At 44.0% G+C, this 24,279-nt stretch overlaps 1 long non-coding RNA gene across 1 annotated transcript in view; it reads left to right on the top strand.

The window, feature by feature from the left end:
* The first annotated feature begins 20,379 nt into the window (after positions 1–20,379).
* Positions 20,380–24,279, top strand: part of LOC134550394 (uncharacterized) — a 33,181-nt gene continuing 29,281 nt past the window's right edge. Inside the window, exon 1 of the long non-coding RNA XR_010080323.1 lies at positions 20,380–22,936. This is a non-coding gene — a long non-coding RNA (uncharacterized LOC134550394). The remainder of the gene's footprint in view (positions 22,937–24,279) is intronic.

Genomic DNA, 24,279 nt, shown 5'->3' with positions numbered 1-24,279 from the left:
ACTTTCAATAATGTCAGCCTTTGGCAGAAAGATCCAGGAGAATGAGGGGAGGGGAGGGAGAGGGGTTGCTTTCTTTTTTTCTTTTGAACTGCATTACTGCCTCACTTTTCATATGCCATTATATTATCTGAAAAAAAAAATTAAATTGTGGAAATCTATCTGCTGCTTGTATCATTCTATTCATGCCTGTTTAGTGAACATGACTGAGCTCAACATCCAGTGGCCAGGTGTGTCAGCCCTGTAAGCCAAAATCACTGCTCCACCAGAGAGATCACAGGGAAGATCTACCTCGGTGGGCAGCAGAAGGGTCCTGTCCCTCCCACACCAGCACAGAGCTCAGGTGGGAACCCTGCCCTGGTTTCTAAGGGCTGCTGATATAACACAAATATTAAGTTATCGCAATGATTAGCTCATATTTGTATTCCCTCTGATTTTCCTCATTAGCAGACTTTCTTTTTTTTTTTTTTTTTCCATTAAAGGGAACTGGAAAGTTGCAGTCATTTTCTGAATCATTTGCCCCTGTTGATAACCTAATTGTTTTACATGAATGCTAATATTTCCCTCTCACACATTTATATCTATCAGCTAAATCAGCAGTAAAGTAAATTCTTCTGGGATACATTCCTATATCAATTAGCAAGGATTTATGCTCCAAAGCACCATTAGCATTAATGGGAGTGTGCTCTTTAGCATAAACAATTGGCAATAGGTCTGGTGGACTTTATTTCATAAACAAAGCAGCATTTGAATCTTAGAGACTTGTTTCCTCAAGACAGCACTTCAGGGACTGATGTCCCAGCCTCCCCGGCTGCTCTGGGGACACCTCACTCACAGGACATGCATAAATTCCTGAGTTGCCAGCAAAAGGAGACAGTGGCAGCTTGGAAAGTGGGCTGACTTCTGGCACAAAGTTCTGCTGATGTTTTCCCTTCTGAAAACCTTCCTGAGAACATACCAGGCAAAATTTTGAACATTCTCTCCTGTCCCTCCAACCAACAGCTTGAGAGATTTCACTCTGAGCATTGTGTAGTGCCTCAGGATGGAGACCACAGAAGGGAGGGAGGGAATTTGGAAAGAGGGAGGAGGAAGAGCAGAGATGAAGCCCTGTAGGAAAGAAACTGGTGAGTCCACCCCCTCCTTCCACTGTCAGCCTCACAGCTCCATGGCTTTCAGTAGAGAGCTAGAGGGGACCAGTAAATCACCAAGTCTCATCTTTCACACGTAGGTCAACACTTTATCCCTCACCCCATGTTTGATCAACAAATACACAATCAAAATATTTCAATCTTAGTCTGAAGGCACTGGGAGGTGGGGCTAAAGTCCACCACTTCCCAGAGGTGCACGATCTGCTGAATCCCTGCCCGTGCTCCTGCAGATGTTTTCTCTGTAGGTTTTGGCTTTGCTCAGTTCTGCTACATTAAAGAGCCCTTCTGCATCTGCCATTTCCCCCCAAAGGCACTCATAAGCAGGTCTCAAGTTGCTTTTCATCCCTCGTTCATTAAATAAATATATCAAGCTCTGGAAGCATTCACACACAATAGTGGTTTTTCAGTCCCTGAATAATTCGTGTGCTTTGTTTCAGCAACTTTTTCTTTTTTCCTCGCTGTTCTTTCGAAATTTGAGTTACCAGAACCAGACATGTTATTTCAATATCAAGTGGTGCAACATGAAGAAATTAAAATTTTCATCCCTGCTCTACTCCTCCGAATGACACAGTCAGGGATAGCATCAGCCCCACCAAACACAAGAAGCAAAAGCCACAAAACACCACACTAGCAGAATTATTTGGGGCTGCTCCTTTGGGATGCTGAAATCCCTCTGGGATGCATTGCACTCCAGGTTCCTGTGTGTGTGGTCTGCTTGCCTGTTCTTCCACTTGAAAGCTTCCTTACAAGCACACTGAGAGTATTTCTGTATAACTCCTAGTCTCCTCCAACATTTTCCAATGTTATCAGCAGTATTTGATATTTACTTCCAAGTCGTTATTGAAAATATTCAATAGCATTCAGACCCTTCTAAAAAAACCCACACTCCTACAGTGAGTCTCTTTTGACAGCTTCTTTGTTGACGTGTCAACCCACTCTTAATCCATTTTATGTGCCTTGCATTGCTAGGGTAGAATGCTAATTTTTTAATCAGAATCTGTTGTGCTGTCAAACATACAAAAGTCAGAATATATTCCATCTTTGCAATTACTTTTATCAGCCAAAACCTACAATCAGATCAAAGAATGAAATCCAGTTTGACAATCCTTCCTCCCTTAAAAAACATGTTGATTGGCATTAATTGTTTACTTTATCTTTAATATCTTTATACCCGTATCAATATGCCCATTATTTTGCCAAAGTAATGTCAAACTAGCCAGCCTTGGGCTGGACCATCCTTCTTGTCTTTTATTAGTACATGAGAATGTCACACTTCCCATCCCATCTAGGATTCTGCTGATGTGATTAAATATGCCTAAGGATTAAATATGCCCATGGATCAGAGCTTCTGTCCTATTCTCAGCCCCAGCTACCTGGGACTACCACATCCTTAGCTGAATGTAGCTAAACAGAGTGTTACAGAGTTAGGCCACACATCCTTTTGTCCTTCTCCTGGCATGTAGGTATGTGGAAGAAGATAATTTTAGACATTATCTCTCTTTCTGCAGCATAACCAGAAGTTTTCCATCTCCCAAAGCCTAAGTTCAATGATAAAATAAACATACCTAAAGAAATTTTGTAGTTGTCCTGCCCTTCTCACCCAGGCAGAGCTGCCCATTTAGTGTGGAAGCACAGGGCAATGCATGTTTGTTTATAAGTGATATATTATTTAAAGGTCAATAGGAAGCATGTGTGAAGGTAAAATCCCCTTTCATTCAGCATCCTCCTCTGAACAGACACAGCTGCTTTCATTGGTTCATGTGAGTTCAAGCCCTCTGGCTTTGAAGGAGGCAGCAGAGAAGAGTCAGTGCCACCTGAAGATACCTATTAGAGAAGAGAGGTCATTTGGAAATCAGAAGAAATCTTAATCAAACAGGCCTGATACTGCAGCAGCAGTAACAGAGGAAGGTGCTGTGCTGATCCATGTGACAGCAGAGGTTCTGTTCCAGGCCAAGGTGATCCCACAGAGGTGTCTGACACAGGCCACAGAGCTGCTGAGGTACCAATGCATCTGCTCAGGAACCTCAAACTCAGCCCAGCAGAAACGAGCTGCTGCTTTACCCTGCAGCCATCTCCACTCGTCAGGGTAACAAAATGCATCCTGCAGGCAATTATGCCCACGTGAAGCAGTGTGCCAAAGACCAGGCAGTGAGGGAGCTGTCTGGAGGTGTTGCTGACTTTCCAGTGGCTGTAAGAGACAACAGGAGCACAAGGGAGTTTTCTCTAGAGACTTCAATTACTGCCCCCAGTGCCCAAGGATACCCTGCTGACTGCTTCACTGCAGCCACTGGACAGTGGCGGGTTGATGGCTGGACTCAATGATCATAAAGGTCTTTTCCAAGCAAAACAATTCTGCAGTTCCAAGGGCTTGCAGACATGATGCAGCATGAATAGGGCATTTATGACCTCCAGCTCTCCTAGGCCATTTCAAGGCTCTAAATACTACAAACGTAGGAGTCTGGTGCATCAAGATATTCAGCTAAGGATCCCTAAGCTTAGCAGGACGAATCTGTGAGCTGAATCCCACTTTAGGGCTATATTCACTTTCCTAAACCTGGGCCATGTTGGATACTCCGGGGCAACTCAAATGGCATTGATTCCTGCATTTATTAAAGAAAAATTGAGCTCTAGGGGTCTAATTTGTAGACAGCTGAAGGTGAAATTCAGTGAATCCTATTGTTAACAAATGAGCCCCAGGTGATGTCCCATAGGCCCTAAGTGGGAATTGTACCATACCAATAAAAACACCAGCTGCACTGGAACTGCTTTTTAGGGGATAGATGTATGCAGAATATCCCTCTGACAGGAAAGCCAGACCCCCAAAGACTTGTACATACGTGATCTACAGAGCACCTCTGGCATTAGTTTCATCCTATGCAGCCTTTGGCCTTGGATCCCTAGGAAATGATCACTTCTATTTCTTGTGGATATGGCAAAAGTATAACATAATTAGTGATACTTGAGTCTCTGATCCTGGTGTAATCATGCCATACACTTTAGCATCCCATACCACCAGACCATGTATCCTCCTGTTCAAAAGAATAATAAAATAAAAAGCAGGAAACTTTTGCACAGACTCCTTGAGCAATTTGTTGCTCTGCTTGACTGTCCTCATGGTGAAGATGTCTTTCCTGATACCTCTCCTGTTGCGAGTCATGCCTTTTCCCCTCACACCTGCCAGATGCCATTGCAAAAAGCCCTGCTAAAACATTCTGAGAAGTTCCCCAAAGACACCAGGGCAGTGTGCCACTCTTAGGTGCCCCCAAGCTGTCTCTGCTCCAGGCTGAACAAGCCCAGCTCCCTCAGCCTCTGCTGGCAGGTGACAGCTTGAGCCTGCCCAGCCCTCCCCTGAACTCCCTCCAGTTTGTCCATTACCTGTATGGAGGCTCCAGAAAGTGGATGCAGTATCTAGGTGTGGTGTAGCACATGACTTAGCAGGTGGGTTTTTTGGGGGATAGAAGGGTGATAATAACTTCCCACACTGTCCTGGCTCTGCTGCTCTCCATTCAGCCTGGGATGTTGGCTTGGTTTGCTGCCAGGGCTCACTGCTGGCTTGTGGTGACCTTCCACCAGGACACACACCCACAGCCTCTACCACTGCGAGCCCCTCTTCCCTCCTGGCTGTGGGTCCCTGCATTTATCCTTCCTGAATTTCACACAGTTCCTGGTGGCCCTCTCCTCCAGAACTTGCTCTGAATGACAGCCCCGTCCTTGGTCATCCCTCACCAATTTTGTGTCATCTGCAAACTACTCAGGATGGGATGTGGTGTGAAATATGAATGTTGCATTTGCCTTTGGTTGCACTTCTCCTTCTACATGTGGGTGAACCTGAGGTCAGTCAAGGCTGAGGAGACAGACAGCACACTATGATAGCACTCCCCTTTCCCTTTACTTTAAGATGAAAATAATTTTTTTAAAAAAAAGGAAATTCCAGAAGGTGCCAATAAAGGAAACAGGCTGTTCTCTAGCAGGCACACATAGTCATAGAGCCCATTCTGAGTACCCCTGGGCATCAGAACTGGGATATCACAGAGCCCATTCTGAGCACCCCTGGGCATCAGAACTGGGATATCACAGAGCCCATTCTGAGCACCCCTGGGCATCAGAACTGGGATCTCTGCTCACCACCCTGCTGTGAAGCACACTCAGGCAATGCTTCACTGGTCCAAACACCTACCAGTGCTCGTGGATGTCCACAATAGTGGCAGAGCTGTGATCCAAGATCCTTGTGCTGCAAGTGACAGGAATACACCCACTCACCCCATTCCCTTGCCAACCAGTGTCAGTCTGCTGCAGTCAGCTAAAAAGGTTCTTCCTTTCCACAGGCACAAACACAACTTGTGGCACAAGGTTTTGGGCTTCCTGCTCTCCTGTCCTGACCCCAGCTTTTTTTTGAAATTCACCTTTCACCCACACACCCTCAGCAAACCTCAGGTTTCTAGCAAACCTGTGGGTAGGGAAAGGGGAAATAGTAACAGCACCACTCAGCCAGGGACTGAGAATATGCTAGATAGAAAGGTGCAAAGACCTTGACCAGCATAGGTGCAGGGAGACAGAGAGGTCATGGAGGGCTGTTTCTCCTCCCCTTCCCACATCCCAGGTTTCTGTCCCAAACAATGGTCATACAAGCCTAGAAAATTAGGTGGAACAGGCAGATGTACTGTCAGTTTAATTTTTTTTTCTGCAAACACCATTTGCCAAGCCAGTGGATTCCATGGTCATTTGCATGGGCCTTACACCAGTAATACTATCACAAATTCCCATGTGAGATATTGCTCTTGCCTGTCCCCTTCCAAGCACCTTCTGCATGACTGGGAATGCTTGCTTACTAGACAGCTTTCCTCTATGCCAAAACACACTTTCCAATAAAAAGAAAACCCTGGCACAGTCCCATTCCAGCCCGTGTACCTCCCTTTTAGTGTTCCTGTGTCTTGTAAAAGAGTTCCAGCTGCAGCCAGCCTCTGACCACCAGCAGTGGGGCTGGGCAGTGTAAGTGCACCACCACTACTGAAATTGTACCCACCATTGTGCCACAGCCTGACTGTTTATATCTTCAGCATCTCTGCAAAAAGGCTTGTCACTGGGTCAGAACGGAGTCTCTTTGCCATAAATCACCTCCTGTGCCTCCTGCAGGAACAGATGCCAGCCATAAATCCACTCCTGGTGGAACAGAGCTCCTGGATGAGAGGTCATGTTCCCAGGTGTGAATAAATAAAAAGTTCACAGCTCACAGAAACGACACCAACTGGCTGGATTGTGGCCTTGCATGGAGGGCAAACAGGATTAATAGGGGGGTTCAGAGCGCCCCCCTCTCCTCCAGACTCATTTTCTTCAGCTCCTGTAGCCTTACTGTGTTCTGTTAACAGTTGAGCACCTCCCTGCTTGCTGACTGCTCTTCACTTCTTTGTCAAAGTACAGAAATATTCCTACCTACTGTCCCTGTAGGTAGTTGGAGTGGAGTTCAGCCCAGAAGATTGGTCCCAAAATGCCTGCTGACACATTAGAGCTTTAGTGTGGCCAGCCCTCGGGCTCAGGCAACTGAAGTTTTTGGTTTTCTGAGCATCCCTGCACACTGGGAATGGGGGAGAGGTATCACCACAAGCAGGTCACCCCAGCCTGACCGATTATGCACATGGAGAAGCTGCTCGTTCTGCTGGAGGAGGAATAGGAAAGGATCCTGGTGCAGAGACCTGGCTTTAGAATCCTGACTGGGATGGACACAGTGCTCTGGGACATTTCTTCTGCAGATAAGGAGCCCTTGTGCCCTAGGAATGCACTTCAGGGCTTACCTAGAAATTTGGGATCATCAGCTCTCAAGGTATAAGGAAATAATAATAATAATAATAGTAATAATAATAATAATAATAATAATAATAATAATAATAATGGTGATGGTGATGGTGATGGTGATGGTGATGGTGATGGTGATGGTGATGGTGATGGTGATGGTGATGATAATATAAACCCACCACCAAAACCCAACCTTTCAAACTGGATTTTGTACAGCCAAACCCACACGTGTCCTTGGGAAAGCAAGTTTGTGAGGAGCATTACAGTCAGTGTGCTGGAAGTTCTCCTGAGTTCTGCTTCTGTACTCATGCAGGACTGCCTTCACCTTGGCAGCTTTCACGTGCTGAAGGCTTTTTGGGCACCCAGATGGCTGCAGGGCTTTTGTTCATGGTGCACTCACCACCACCCTCGTCTCACGTTCGGCTGCCCAGCCCTGCCTGGGGACCTGCCTGTGCACTGCTGCTGTTTCAGACTGACAGGCATCAAAGGCATCTTCCTCTGAGCACAGCACTTCAAGAGCCCAGGAGGAGCTGTGTTATGCCTTCCCAAATTAATATGCAAAAGTAAGCAGCATGAATCAGCCACGGGGCACTGCAGCTCTCCTGTATCTCTTTTACCAGTAGCTTGGATTTTATGCTTGGAGCATTGTTCCTTCTCAATTCCTCGCCTCTCAACTGGTCCTCTCTCATCTAGTTCCCATTCCTTTTCTTCCTATGAGGAATTCTTGGTCTCTGCTCTGTATTCAACAAGTATTTGAAATGAATGAAGGAGGTGATTAATTATTTAGAATTGTACAAGGGAATCTAAGTAGGTGCAGTGGGAAGGAATTAAGCAAGGGAGACATAAAGGCTGAAGATCAGGAAAATATTTCCTTAAAGTGAAAAGTAATAGAGGGCAAGCCTGCCTCTGAGGCAGCACAGGAAGTTTCTCCTCCCATGGGACTTAAGATTGCAAAGAGCAGAAAATGGTCTTTAAGAGGAATCCTTCTGGGACAAGGCTAGCCAGCCCAAAAGACTGCATTTCTCTATCCCTTCTAGGCACAACGGTGGGACACAGTGTGTGAGAAAGCACTGAAACACAAACACAAAGAGATTTATTCATGCTGCAAACTTAAAATGCAGGGGGCAACTTCCCTTCAGCAAAAAACTCCTTTTATAACCTGTTTGAAGATATTTTTTTATATCTCCTTATTACTCAAGTAATTAATTTTCAACAACAAATGTGAGAGGACACTGCATTAACACAGCAGGTAAATTTGAGAAAGAAAAGAAAGAGCACTAGCCCTTAAAATGAGATTTATTTGTGAAGACTACATCTAAGTTTTTAATGGCACCCTGAGCAAGATCAGGGTTTTCTGCTTTCATTTGCTGGGCTGTCTTCTTTCATTACACAGTGTCCTAGCACAAACTGATCTGCCACACTCCTGAATCCTTTTATCTCTCATTAACTCTCCTTTTTTTTTTTTTTTTTCCTCTCATTGATCACTTCCTTTTCATGCAAAGACTTGATATGTTTAACCTTCATAATCTTCCTACTTTGCAGTTGTGGTCTGTAATTACAGACTGTTTGAGAGTTCAGCCAGCAATAAATCAAGTTGTGCTAATTGAACAAAAATTTGTACAAAAACCTTCTCATTGGAGTGGTCGTTTTTCCCTTTTTTGGAAAATTTTACAGCTCAGGAATAGCGTGCAAATTCACCATTTATGTGTGTCAGGATTATTCTCACATAATCATAAAATTATTAAGGTGAGAAAAGACCTCCAAGATCATCAAGTCCAACCTTCAACTGAATACCACCATGCCCAGTAAAACATATTGTGAAGGGACACAACTACTCAGCTTTTTAACACTTCTAGGGATGGTGACCCCACCACTCCCTGGAAAACCTGTTCCAGTGTTTAACCACTCTTTCAGTGAAGAAATTTTTCCTGATATCCAACCTTGTCCCTCTGTGGCTGCAGATGAAGTGGTCCCTACAGCAGGTGAGGCTGCGTGCTGTGGGCAGCCCAAAGGAGCTGTCAGTGACCAGGTGTTGGTTTGGGTGAAACCCATCATTAAAGGAAAAGTCTGTCACATACAACAGCGTGACATTTTACCACTACAAACATCCATTCCTGCCTGTCTGAGGGACTAATTAGAAAGGCAGAGCACAAGATCATCTCATGTGGCAAAGACAATATTGCAATCCACCTGTGGAGCACACGTGGGCTGTGGATTTGGCTCCTACACACATGGGTCACATGAGTTCACAGTGACTGAGGCTGTGCCAACACTGCAGCAACGCTCAGACTTTTGGCCAAGTAGAGGCAATGTATGGCAATACCTGGTGATAGAGACTCACAGATCTTCAAGATTTTGGGGTGCTTGATGCCTGTCTCAGTTGATGGGAGATAGCTGCTGGTACTGAATCTCCACTCTGCACTGGCATGCAGAGCAGTACTGGCTAATAATTAATGCTTTGCTACTTGCTGGTGACACCAAAACCACTTCTCTTTGTTGTCTCTCAATTATCACCCTGCGTGTTCTTATTTTTTCTCTAATTTACTGCTGTTGAGGTGAGGACTGGCTGGTATCTCCAGGCACAGAATGTGCCTTCAGAACTCGAGTGCTCCAAAGAACTGACAGCAACTACACATTCCCACAATGATAGGCTGAGGGAGCAAGGAAAACAATTTTACCTCCATTTTACAGTACACAATCCTGATGCTTCAGAGCTAGAAAAGCCCCAGAGAGAATGGAAGGATGCGGAAGTGACACAAGGAAAAAGTTCCTCATCATTTTTCCTTTGTCTCAGAGCCTAATGGCTGCATATTGATGCCAAACAAGATTGTGCATGTTCTTTAGTTTGGCACAATAACTCCTGCCTTGCTCCTTGTCTGATCTCCTGGATATATCAATTGGCTCATCTTCCAGATCCTCAGCTGGAATTTCTCAGTGTACCAGCAAGACAAATAATTCTTCTGCATGTTTCAGTGGTTTCAGAATCCTTCCCTCTCATTTAATCAGTTCTTGCAGTGGTTTCAGAATCCTTCCCTCTCATTCAGTTAATTCTTGTAGTAGCTAATGGCCACCAAGTCTACTTTTCCCTGTGGGTTATGAAAGTCTGGTCTGGAGATGGTTTCAGAAGGCATCCTGAAGCAGAGGGCTTTGCCACATTGACCCCCCAAATTTTTTATACTTCTCGAGATTCTTCACTTCCAGGGTAAATGTTGCAGCAAAGTGACAGGACCCTGTGGAGGATAAGCAAGCCAAAGCTCCTCCTGCACACTGCCATTTTTAGAGAAGCAGTTTGAGACTGCCAGGGCACATCACCCAGGTTAACTTCACGAGCTGCCATCACTAACAAGCTCCTCTTTGGCCACTGCACTGTGCAGCACAAGCTGTTCAATACAGAGGGAGCTTGAACAAACAGCTGTAATCTTCAGCAGCTCCTCATATACTTCAGTGTCCCATGGATGTCTGAATGTCATTTCCTTCACAGAATATCAAGAGATAATAGTAGGAGAAATTCTGTGTATCCCTGAAAAAAACTGCTTACTGGTGGCTGGTGAGTAAATTTTTGGAGAAATTGTTGTGCTTAGAATTAAAGAGAAGCTTTGTCAGGATCTTAGAAAGCAAAGATTTTGTCCATGTAATATTTCAGTGAGCCAGGGAAAAGAAGATAGGGGAAGATAGGGAAGGTTAACAGTGAAAGCAGTAGCTTTCAATTGAATTTAAAAAATAGAAAAAGAAAATCCTCTGAAAATATTTAATGTCTTCTTATATTCTTATAGTGAAAAACCTGAACTGTCTTCCCCCGCCCCCCCTTTTTTTTTTTTTTTTTTAGTTCTCAATAAGCATATTATATTTTTTAATGATTTTCTCCATACAGTATTAGTCTTACTAAGTGATGCTGGTTCCTGAGCCTCTATTTTCAGGACCCTGCCATGAGTGCTGTGCAGCAAAGATGTGCCAAGGCTTGCATTTGACTCTGTAATGCTCTAAGACTTCAAGTTCTCATTATCACTATGGCAACTATTAATCATTCATTTGTTGTACCATAGTAAATACATGTCCTCAACTAGAAAACATGTTACAAATCACTGGAGTACCCTCAGAGCTGCTCTGTGGAGCTCTAGGTCACCCAAAGTAAGGCACAAATAGAGCTCTGAGTATGTCAAAATGTTGCATCAAACCTCGTGGTTTGGGTCATCAGAAGAACAAAGTGATCAAGTTGTCAGTGTGTGTGGTTCCTCAGAAGAGTAGATGCTCATGATGTAAAGCATTTGCTCTAAAATGTGGAAGCTCAAAGGTTTGATAGTCACACACACCTCTGCCATGCCCTGGCAGATGGCAAGGTGACCCAGCACACCACCTCCAAGGAGATGGATCTTCATGCAAAAACAAAATTTGAGGTCTTGGAGACAATATAGGCACATCTGCACAGATCTCCATTCTCCAAAGTCAGGCCAATGAGATTTTTCTTGGGCACAGTGTGACACTGACAGGGCTAAACCATGCCACACTTGGAGGAACCTGGAGGTGCCTCTGTTGTGTGACACAGCATGAGCACATCCTCTGAGTGGTCACAATCCAAGAGCCAGCACAAGGCATCCTCTGCTCTCCTCTCTCCTGTCCCAGCCCCAGCTGGCTCTTCCTAGTCACCAGTACCAAGAAAAGCTTGAGCACAGCATCGGTAAAAACATTTGAGCAGCCACATTAATGAAAATTAAAAGCATCTCTCTTGGCCACACTGCTACACCAGGCAAAGCCCACCCATTTCCCTTCCCCTTGCCAAGAGCACCTGAGGCAGACTGGTCCCTGTCCTGACAGCCTGAGCACAGCAGCCAGTGTGAACACTGCTCAGCAGCTTGACTTAGGGTTTCTAGGGATGCTTCATGGCCCTCAAACATTCGCGGGGCAAGGGCCCCATTCCTGTTACAGACTGTTCCTGTTCTCTCTTTACAACTGAGGGTAAGGGCAGAGCCCCAGGCCAGGGGATGAGAAGATGCCTGAGTGCAAAGCCTGGCTAGGAACATGTGTCCAACTGGTCCAATACTATTTCCAGAACCTACAGTGAGTCACCATGGCAGCTATGCCCAAAAGCCAAGAAACTCTGCTGAGTTACCCTGGCAGCAACCCCTGCAGCCCAGGAGTGTGGTCGTAGGGACCATCACCAAAACAGACCAAGAAGCATCACTGACAGCTGGAAACTCCCATGAAAAAGGAAAACCTTAGCCCTCGTCCTGACAGGCCACAGTAAAAGCCCACACACAGCATCATTAAGTCTTTGGATTCTTTTGAAACAATTAATGATTTTTTTTTCCTGGATCAGTGTGAACTTTGTACAATGAGAACAGGCCTAAGGCCATCATTTATGCAGGTCACTGGCACTGACAGCAGGCACCAGTTTCAAAAGGCTCTGCAGTGTCAGTAGCAATGGTATCCCAGAGCATCTCCTTTGCTCCAGAGGTGGGTCAGGGGAATTGATTACTTACTTTTATTTGGTACTTGTGAGATCACATCTGGAGCTCTGGAGCCAGTTTTGGGCCACCAAGAGAGAGGTCAGCCAGTTGGAGTGAGTCCAGTTTGGTGATTGTCCAAGATGCTGAGGGAGCTGGAGCACATGATGTGTGTGGTGTTCCTGAGACAGAGAGTTTGTTCATCCTGGAGGAGAGACAGCTCCAGGGGAAGCAGGGGAGGAAGGGATCTCACAGCTGTGTTCAACAACCCAAAGTGGACAGAGACAGATGTTCCTCAGGAGCCTACAACAAAAGGACAAAAAGCTACATGGACAGGACAGGCACGAGAATTTGCAGGAAGGGAACTTCCAATTAGATACAGGAAAGGAAAAGTTCACCATGAAAGGAGTTAAGCTCTGGAACAGGAGTCATGAGAGGAGGTGAGATCCCTGACCTTGGAGACATTCAAAATTCAACTAGGCATGGCCCTGAAGCAACCTGAACTAACAGGGAAGTTGGCCCAGCCTTGAGCAGCACGTTGAACTAGGACCTCACAAGGTCCTTTCCAGTCAGAATTGCACTGTGGTGCTGTGATCTTTTATTTAGGTGATTCCTCCCTCGCTAATCCCCAGCAGCACATCACTGCAAACAGCAGCACATCACTGCAGAGTACATGCTACTTAATCCACCCCTCTTTGATCTTTAGGACTGGAGTCAGTGAGGGGATCACTAGATGAATCCAGCTCTGGAGAGATCTTGTCTCCAGAGATTTATGACAGCTAACTACATTCCTCTCTCAGCCTACATGGCATTTTATTTTCTTTTATCCTGCCCCTCCCCCTCCCCTGCCAAATCCCTGCGCCCAGTGTAGGAATTCTCCTTTGTGTTGTACAGAATCTGAAATAAAGAATTCAAAGGTGTGCTAGTGCCACCAGGAAAGGCCTTAGAATTAGCTGGTTGCTGCACATCTTATATTCAGATTAATCAGGGAAATAATCACATACAATGTTCATAAATAGATGGAACCTGTGTTCCTAACAGAGGCTAAAGTTGAAAAAAAAAAAAAAATACAAAAGGTGGTTTGCACGTGAGAACAGCAGGCTTACCAGGTGGAGAAGGAAAATCTTCTCATGGTATTCCTGTTCAAGTCCAGCCTCAGCATACGGTGATCAAGTTATGTATTCAAAAATGAAAAACTTCCATTTTTCTGAAGAAAGATTTATCACAAGAATTATCTACAAAGGCTACACAGAAAGATGTCACAGCAAGGAATTACGTGCCAGGCAGGATAGGAACAGCAGTAAGGCAGCTCTGTGGTGCCCAGCACAGCCCAGATCCTGAGATAATAATCTCTTTATTCCAGAAATGTTTTTCCATAACGCTCATAGCTGAACTACTAGAGCACTTTAAAGTCATGCACCACGCAATATGACTAACATCTGTCATGTTTTCCTTTCATCCTGTCCCCAGGGGCAGAAGCTTGTGCAGTTGTGAGGAGGGGAAGTTAATTCATTCACACATTGGTACGCATGCATGTGACCCACGCACACATACATGCTGACAAATCTTCTTGCTTTAATTTGCTTTTTGTCAGTAAGGAAAAGAGCTGGAAGACATACTTTCCACTAGAAGATGTACTTTCCACAGCCATCAGGGTGGAGATTTGCCACACATTTAAAATCAGAGATGAAATTCTTTGAAGTTCTGAAATCCCAAGGTAGCACACCCAGAATTACATCCTACAAGTGAAAGACAAACATTTTCTTAAAAAACCTAATCATCCCTCCTCCAGAAGTTTCAGCCCAGAACAACCTTCTCTGTTCTCAAAACAAAAAAGCAAACAAGTTTTGGCTGCAAAAAGCAACGTGAGACATGGCAAGGCAAGAGTGTAACAGTGTTCTATTCCAAAGCAAACACTCAATGCTTTTATTACAGTGAAAAACAATAATGGGATACAGAGTGTACATGATGTAAACACCTTTAATGCAATTCTAATTTTATTGTTGCTTCAAGATCACAGATTGTTATGGCAACTAAAGAGGGAAGGGGGGGAACCTGATCACAGCATTAATTTGATATCAGATTCATTTGTTCCACATTTGTGCTTCACTGCATGCATAATAAACAATCCTGGTTAAAGAAAAATAATATTGTAGCTATAATAATGGAATAATGTAGTATCCACTTAACCCCCAAGTCTGGTTAAAATATAAAAAATAAAAAAAATTAAATCCATTATGAGTATATTACTGTTCCAGCTGCAACCCAGCACACATTATAATCAATAACACTTGTAGAGCAGGAAGGCAAATTTTCAGAAATACAGTCTGTTAAAACCCTGAAAACTGCTGAACTGACAATTACAACAGTGGCTGACACAGTCACAGCTGTAAACTCCAGCCAGGGGATCCAGCAGCAGGAGAAGATCCCACCCCACTCCCTCAATGGGATGTGGGCACTGCAGCCCCAAACGTTGGGAGGGATTCTGCAATGCCTGGATGGGGAGGGGAATCCCTCACGCTCTGTGAACCTGAGCTGTGATGGCTGGGCTGGGATTTGGTTTCTAAGCTCAGAGTGTGGGAGAACTCAGTGCAGATGAGCAGCTCCCAGTGCTGTTGGAGCCCCTACCAGGGATGGCACAGACCAGCTCAAACCCTGCATTGGCCATTAAACCAGGAACCTGAGCACACAGACCTCCAAAGGGCTTGAAGCAGCTTGGTCTAGTGAAAGGTGTCCCTGCCTGTGGCAGGAGGGTTAGGACTCAGTGATCTTTAGAGCCCCTTCCAACCCAAACCATTCTGTGATTCTACGATCCTTCCTGAGAGTAAAAACTAACTACAAAGCCCTAAAAAATTTTTCCACTAACCAGAGTGCCCATTCTGCCCAGAAGATCAATAAGTGTAAAGTGGAAAAAAGATTGAAGCTACTTAAATTAGGATTCTTAGGGGAACCATATCCATCTCTGATAAAGTGAAAAAAAAAAATAGGTTGCATCAGAGAAATGGAAGATACAAGCTATTGCCCTCCAAGGAATGTGATGTCTGCAGTTTACCCAAACATAATTCTGGAGGCTTTGGGGCATGAAGTGTGGCTTCACTTTGAAAGGGACTCATTATTAATAGTGCCATGGGTTTCTGGGATTACTGTGTCTCAGAGGTTTATTGTATGTTCATTTGCTCTATCTACTAGCAAAATGTTTCTCCTCCAGATTCTCATCTTCCAGGGCTGTAAATGCAGCTTAGGATCTGAAAGTCAAGATGAGCTCTTCCAGGGTCATCCATCAAGAGTAATAAAGTGTCTCCTGGAGGTTACACATGGGTAAGCAAGAGCAGAGCCTGACAGCAGTGGGATTACACCGTGTGTACTGCAATTAGAAATTAATGATCACTCCTTTCAGATAATGCAGAAGAGAAAAAAGGCTCCAGTTCCTGAGTTCTGTTACACACCGGGGCTGAGGGCAGGAAAAATGCCATGTCCTTCCCCAGAAAACACAACTGCCAACACACACCAAGCATCCAGGCTCACCGAGGTGGGAATCTGCCTTTTCTGTCTGCCTTTCCCCCACTTTCAGAGGAGAGGTAGATTTTCCTCACACTTCTTTCTTTTTAGAGGTGAAAGTAGTAAGGCATGATGTGGCCTGAGGGTCAGAAAGATGAACACCCTGCAAATGCAGAGTGAATTAAAAGATGAAAAATGGTTTCACACAATTGGCTAATAAATGGCAAAATGAGAAATTAGTTTGTTCTGTTCCCAGAATAGAGCCTCATTCAAATGGGAGCCTGCAGTGCAGCTTTCAGAAGCATTGTCCTGTGCTTGGGAGCCAGGTAAAACTGGTTTAGTCTAGCTGTTCAAAATCTATCTGTATTATTCTTTCAGTGACAAAAAAAAAGCAACAGGCCTCTTTACAAAGGACTACCAGAGTCAGCAATATTTGCGTTTACAAATCATAAATGACCAAACACAGTTCAACAGAAGCAGTGTCACACAGCTACCAGCCTCTAGTTCAGTGTGATTTAATTATTCCTAACACCATTACTTTATCTTTTTTTAAGCTATTTTCTGGGTATTCATATATGACAAAGAAAACCAATATGTCATAAACTAACCACATGTTGTGTTTGCTCTTGTTGGCACTTAGAGCATAAGATGCAGCAGTAAATTCTTAATTAGCCAGGGCCCCAGACAGATCTTTTTATCTCCTCTACCAGCCTGTCATCAGTCACTCCACAGCAAGGAGACAAAGACTTTCAAAGTTTTTGGTGATCAGGGCTGACTGGCCTGCAGCCTTTGAAAAAGCTTTGCAGGACAGGCCAAGCTGATGGCACAAAACCTGTGCTCAGGCTTACACCCTGCCACAAACATGAACTCCCAAGCTCTTCTGACTTGCCAGGGTAATCTTTAATAACTGACATGTCATGCAGAGTTGTAGGAATTCATTTGCATGGTTGAACCAGCCATGACAGGAAGTGGAAACCTGACAAAGCTTCACGCAGGAAACACGGTGGAAACAATAGGCTTCCTACAGAGGAGACCAAATTAGATAAGACAATGATCCTTTTGAGGATTGAAGGCCAGGAGTTGCCTTTATTTTTCATAAATAAACATGAAACCGGTGTGCTTATCCAGGTACTTGGATAATGGTTTTCTCTTTTTTTTTTTTCTCTCACTATCATCCAGGGCTAGCAAGGACAGGTTATTTGCACAGGAATTGAAATATTTGTCCTTCATAGTTCATTTCTCATTTGACATTCTTTATTCCTGATTGTTGTGCTTTAAAAGATAGGAGCATCCAGCCATGGAGAGGCAATAATCCCCAGCAAGAGAGGAAGCTGATGACACAGCACAAATAGTGCACTTTGTGCTTGGAGCCAGGCACTCAGCAGCACCACGGGAGCTGAATCCAAGGGGGAGTTTTCCACAAGCCCATTTAGCAGATTCTTCCAAATAACAAACATGTTTAAATGAGGCTCAGCCCATAAGCAAGAGGCAATTTAAAAAAAATGAAAAAAAGAAACAAAACTGCCCAACTCCTCCCATGGGGATTTTGCAAGTACTGACAACAGGGTCATGAATATTGGCCACAGGGTCTTGAATGGAGACCCTCAGATATTATCCTCAGTTTTCTTCTGGAAAAAGACCCCTCAGATCAGGAGTTCTGGTGCTGCCCACAACCTCCTGATTTCTTAGGAACAATCTAAAAATGACTCCTGTAGTAAAAAAGTCCATGTCCTGTTCGAGTAGATAAATAAGAGGCATGGCATGTCCCCCTCCCAGGGGCTTGCAGCATGCAGGTCTCTTTATGGGTGTTATAAAGGTTTTCGTTTCTGTAGTGCTGTTTCCCATTCTCCTATTGCTGATCTTTTTCCTTACCATCTGTTGCTGTTCTGGGACTGGAAACCACATCTTGAAGGAGAAGTAAGACCAAGAAAGGATTCTTAGGGAATTTAGACAAATTCAGATTTCAACTCCCATCTCTTCATTAAGGAAATGAAACGTCTAAAATGTCTTTTCCAGACAAGAACTGAGCATTAGGAGAGATCTTCTAAGTCCCATCACCCTGGTGTTTTAGAGTATTGCTGCCCAGAGCTGAAGTGTGAATTCAGATGTGAATTTTGGATTTGGTCACTTTTGACCAGAATGCTGCTTTTGATGTCTTTTTGATGGTATATTTTGGATGACATTGGCTTGAGCTAAGAGAGCAATCAAGCTAATGCAGTGAGCCCTCAGAGGCTGAATCTGCTCTTCTTTTCTATCCATAATTCCCAGATACCAGTAGTATAAAGTAAGTACAACTTTCAATTTCAAAGTTGATTTTTACAGTGATTTTGAGTTTTTCTCATTGAAGTTTGTAATGTTTAAATAAGTTTGCTTTTTCAAGCACTTTTCTGCTTATGATCTCTCAGCAGCTTACAGTGATTAATGGAAGCTCCATCACACTCTCATATGACAGAGGAGACACAGGATTACAGCAGTTTCTTCTTCAAGAAATGAAAATTGCACTCTCTAAGCCACTAGAATAAAGTAACTGGTGATGAACATTGACTTTAATGGCTACTGGGGATGTCTCACTCCACTGCTGAAATCCAGCCACTTGTCAGATGAGAACACATCTGCCACCCAGCCATCTGCAGCCACAGGTAAAAGCAGCTTGGAGATGGCTGTGTCAGGGTCACTGTGCAACAGAAATGGAAACTGATGTTCAACAGAAGCAGATTCTCTGGCCTGGAAATTATTTTTATGTGAAATTTTAAAATAAAACAAAAAATACACATTTTAAAAGGACCGATCTCTTTCAGTTACGAACAGTTCAAGGCAAAATGTTTTCACCAAGTTCAGGTTAAATCTTGGGAAATATAATTTGGTTTTTAGATTCTATCAGTTTCTGAAAATACTTGGGATTTGCAGCATTTTCAGTGCAATAGAAATGCTGCTTATAAGACCAACAGCCCAGAGATCTACTCCAAGACACTCTGCAGATGGATGGGAAGAGATATCCCATGTACAAAAGAATCTGGAGCCCAAAAATATGAGTCAGGAAAAGAGTGGAAAGAGATGGCAAAGACCAACCAGCAAGACCAGGCCTCACAAACCCCACTTTGGTGTGTCTTTTATGGAATCTCACCTTCTGATGTTTTTTCCTTGCTTTTAGTTGCAAAGGACTCTCAGCTGGTACCTTGACTGGCTAGGCATGAAGGCTGGGCTTTAATTCCTGATGTTTCATTCTTTTGTTTGATTATAATTGGCTCAGCCTTAGAATGAAAATAGAATCCCAGAATGGTTTGGGTTGGAAGGGACCTTAAAGATCATCCAGTTCCAACCCCCCTGCTGTGGGCAGAGACACCTTCCACTAGAACAAGTTGCTCAAAGCCTCATCCAACCTAGCTTTGAACACTTCCAGGGATGAGAAAATGATTAGTATTTAATGTGTTTGGCATTCATTCTTTCACCTAAAAGGGAGCTCAGGTGAGTGTCCTGGCCAATACAGCCAATTTTCTTTAGAGAAGCAAAAGCTCTTATGCAAATCTGGGAGCCAGAGGATTTGTTTCTCCCTCAGCCTTGCAGATAGAGCCAGCTCCACTGAGTGCATGGCTCTGTGGGCTGCCCTGAAATCCCATCCCATTCATGCCCTGACAAAGCAAAGCCCCATGGCCGTGGTTAATCTGGCACAGATTAAAGACATCCTTTGCTAGGCAGAGCTCCTGCTGCCTGAAAGCAGCTGGGCAAAAACACCCTCAGTGACCCAGGCAATACCCAACCACCCCATGCACTCATTGCCCAGGGAGGAGACCTCTTATCTGTGAAAAAATGCATGGCAGGATCAGTTTAAATATGTTAAGTTCCCTCTGAACACAACCAAACATCACAGCTTGAGCCCTTTGGCCAGGATTTCCTGGATCTTTGCACATCCTGCTCTGGGCTCACAGGGAGGTGAGACAACCCTGAGCCTCTGTGTGCTGCACAAGGGAACCCTCTGGAGAAACAGCACTTCAGTGATAAAAACATCCCCTGCCCTTCCTCTAGCTGTTAATAGATACACAAAAATTACCTGCTCTGCATAACCAACAAGCAGCAGTTGTTTGGAGGACACGTCCTCCTCTGTGAACACAAGCCCTTGAGCTGCTGGTGGTGGCTGTGGGCTGCCCAGGGTGGCCCCACCACTGGGAAGGGATGCTCTGCCCTTTCCAGGCTCTCTGCCACATCACCCAGACATGAAGCTCTCAGCTGTAGAGTACAGGGGTGGGAGACACGCTGGGAGGAGTCAGGTTTTATCCTCTGGTGAAGCCTCAAGTACAAAAACTCCTGCAAAAGGGATCTAGCCAGAGGTGGAAGAGACTCCTCAACAGAAGGCAAAAATAACATTCCTATCTCCCTCTCCAGCTGAGCCCAAGAAGTTGTGCGGGCACACTGGGGCACACAGGAATCAGCCCCACGGTGGTGCAAGGGCCATGAGCAAGACAGAAGGCACAGGGTACAGGGCTCCCTGTGAGCTCAAGGTGGGGAGTTCATACCTGGAAAAAAATCAGATCATTGTTAGAAGAGGTTTTCATTATTTGCAGTAGAGTTCCTCTCATTGTAACATTTCCTTTGTGCTGGAAGAGAGGTGGGCTCAGCCCTCAGGTCAGCAAGACTGGGAGAGTAGGGAAGAGTGGAGCTAAGTTAAAGTCTAATTATGGATTTAGTTGTCTAAGGCTTTTCTATCAAGTTGGCCTTGAGGTACAAAGACTGGCTCTTAAGGATCTCAGAGGAGAGGCCATCCCAACTGATGGAGGCCAGGACAGGCTGGTTTGTCCTTGAAAATGAATCAGATTAAAAATGAAAGATGGACAGCTGGGAGGGGTTCCAGCACAAACAAACCTCCCACCCCTGTCAGGAACCAGGGTGACCTTCAGTGCCTGCCCACCCATCCTCAGCCATAGTGGGTGCAGGGATGGGACATGATTAGCCCACAAAGACATAAAATGTGGCTGTCTGGTGAAAACTGAGTCAGGATTTGGCTGTCCAGGACTAACCAGGGCCAGTGAAACATCTCAGGAGAAAAGCAGCAGGGGCAGTGGGGGGGTGAGAATAACAAATGTTATTTTCATTTATTATATATTCAATATATAAGCTGGAGGGTGGAACTGATGGAGAAGGTGATCTGAAGAGCAGGCAGCCAAACAGTCAATCTAAAGTCAAGAATCCACTGGGTGAAATAGAGGCAGGAGCAATGGAGCAGTGGAGGCAGCAGGGCAGGCAGTGTGAGACAGCAGCTGACAGGTAGGGCAGGCAGGCAGGGTCCAACTGGTCAGAGGGAGGCAACTCCAAAGCACTAGCCTGTCATTCCCCTGGTATTTATTCCCCTCCACTTCCCCTTTGATTAAATAATTGCCTTTTCATCCAAAAACCCCTTCTGTCTCTGCTGCTGGCAGCCTCACCATTTATTATCCTACCCAGCCCTCCCTAAAGTCATCCTTCCCATCACTACCCACTCCCAGCCTCTCCAGCTCGCCCTGCACTCAAATGTTCATGCCCCATCTCACCCCAAGCCAGCCCAGTGCTGCTAAAACTCAACATGCTCCCGTGTTTTCACTGCTGTGCAGCTGGGACACCACTCACCACATCCCCAACAGGCTGTGCAGATGTGCCCCTGAACAAGGCACATGTTCCTGCAGCTCCCACAAGTTCAGCTGGGAAAAAGCAACAGGCATGCTTGAGTCCAGGGAAACGTGGGTACAGCACCAGAACTTCCTTATCCCCACCCATTACAGCAGAAAACTTCTGGCAAAAAGAAACAACAAAACCTAAAAGCAATTACCTGTGGTATTTGGGATAACGTATTCCCTGACAGCTGAAAAATGTCACAAGCAGCTCTCTGATCATCTGTGACAGAAGAGCTGGCAACTGCTCCAGGTCACAGCCAACCTTTGCTGAACTCACCCTGGCCCCACAGAAATTAACCCACTCTGGCCCCAAATTCCTGCGCACTCATCCTCACACCCTTCCCAGGATGACCAGGGAGATTGGAGAAGGGAACAGTTTGCACCCTGAAAAGGGCAAAGAAATCCCAGATCTGAGTAGAGTCCAGTAAAGAGTTTGGAAAAAAAAAGAAAGAAAAAAAAGCTCCCCAAAATCTCACAAGTGTTTAATATTTCCTTCTCTGAGATTTACCAATTTTCAGCTGTCACACAAAATTTGAAGACTCCAGATAGAAGCAAGACCATCAGAACGCTCCCATGTGGCCTCACACTACCATTGAGCAGGGACTGAACTAATTAGGAAAGCTTGTTTGTTCTTGGTCAGGACAGTCCTGGAAAGAACATCATTTAGGATTGTTGTTTGCTTTGGCCCCATCAATAAAAACAGAATTGTTTTCAGAGTGATTCACAACCAGCTTGTAAGTTTCTTGGAAAACAAGAAGGAAAAGATAAGCAAAACTTTTCCTTCTGCCACAGCTGGCTCTTCAGGAGGATAACCAAGGCAAAGGCAGGACAGAGAAAGAAAAATTGAAACAAATTGAATTTTAAAAAATATTTAAAAATTCCTGTTGGGGTTGTTCTTAGTTAAAGATGTCATGGCTCCTTTTCCAATGTTCTTGAAAATTCTCTAACCCCAGATTTTCAACTGCTAGAAACCACTTATTTTCCATGTACTATTTTCAAAATTCAAAAAGATGGAGAACAAAACCACCCAGTTCAGCCGTTTCAAGAGGATTTTTTTGGGGCAGAACAGAACTCCATGTTTGGGACATTTGCCACAAGACTCTGTGTTTGGAACATTTAGTTTGTAGCTCCTGGCAGCTCTGGGAGACACAAGGTGCTTCTCAGAACAAGATATTCCCATTTCTCAGCTGTGTGAAGATGTAACACCATGAGCCCCTTCTGTTACTTTGCTCCAGCATCTGGAGAAAGAGAGAGGGAAAAACCTGATTTTTTATAATCATGCACAGGCTCAACACAAAGGAGGAGCCAGGACATACATCAGGACCAGGGAAGAAATAGTCTTTCAACTGATGGGTTTCATTGGATAAGGAATAATTTAAATCCTCAGCAACTGGAAAGTACATTTTTTTAATCCAAAGAGGTAAAAAACTCATTTTTCTTTCTCGTTTTTCTCAGTGAAATTTTGCTGGAAAGGAATATAGAAATTCCAGTAATTATGTTGAAAATGTTCTATGTGCCTTTTTGTTTTTTTCAATTATGGGGGGAGGTGTTGAAAGGGAAGTTTAAAAAAATAAACTTACCACCTGTCTTTTCAGCTTGTGGGTGTCAAGCTTAGAAAAAAAACCCTAACAGCAATGTCAAAATCATAGCCAAATTTAGAGCAAACATCACTTTTCATATGAACCAACCACATTATTATGCAACTTTCAAAAATGACAGATGATAGTTATTGAAAGTAAATGATAATGAGTGTTCAGATGGAAGTGTTAGGAAATGCATAGGCAAGCATACAACTTCAGCTTGCAATCTGTATGGGTTGAATAGAGGCTGTAAACTATATATTTTAAATGAAATGAGAATGAAATGTTCCCTAGAAGAGCTGAGCCCTAAGAGTTAAATTAGCCATTCACATGCTGAGTTCCTAAATAGATGTCAAATTTCGTGTGTATGCACATATTCTAGATAATTATTAAAAATTAACATTTAATTTCATTAAACATTTTATTTCATTAAATAATATGAAATAATATAAATATATCAGTGGGTGTACATAAATATATGCATACACACATATCTATGGATTAAATTTTTTAAATGTATTTATGGGTGAACGTGCACACACACATCTCTACATGTGTTGGTGGAGGCCTGCATCTTGTGCACACATGACTGATCCTATTTTGACATAATGGATTTGTAAAATACATTGGCAAAGACCTATAAAAATGAACTCTTCTGCAAGGACAAATTAGCATGTTGTGAGAGCCCTGCAGAGGATATCAAGCATCCAGACATTTCAGCCTGCAATGTCCTGCAACAAAGAGATCTCTCCCATTGCCTGCAGACATAATTTTTAAAGATGAGAAACTAATTAGCAGCATTATCAGTGTAACTTTATCAAAAATTCTGTATTTTTCCCAAGTTGGAGAATGAAGTGCACAGGGAAAACGTTGACTTTAACAACATAATAAAAGGGCCTCAGTGGGTTCTCAGTATAATAATAATATCAATAACAAAAGCAACAATAATAGATAAGATAGGTTTTATCTTTTTCCATAGTGGTTGGTGGCACATCCCAGGTACCTGTATCACTCTTTCTTCCTCTGGCCAGAAATAATGAAAGAAATTAATTCAATCCCACCCCCATTTACTGAAAATATTCAAAATCTACCTCAGGGTCCATTGTAGAGGGATGCAAGGACAGAGAGGACCAATGTCAGTGGAGTCAAAAGAAGAAGTGAGAAGAGGTTCTTGGATTAAACC

The sequence above is a fragment of the Prinia subflava genome, chromosome 4, assembly GCF_021018805.1.
Source record: "Prinia subflava isolate CZ2003 ecotype Zambia chromosome 4, Cam_Psub_1.2, whole genome shotgun sequence".
NCBI classification, from domain to species: domain Eukaryota; kingdom Metazoa; phylum Chordata; class Aves; order Passeriformes; family Cisticolidae; genus Prinia; species Prinia subflava.
This window is presented reverse-complemented; position numbering and strand designations above follow the sequence as displayed.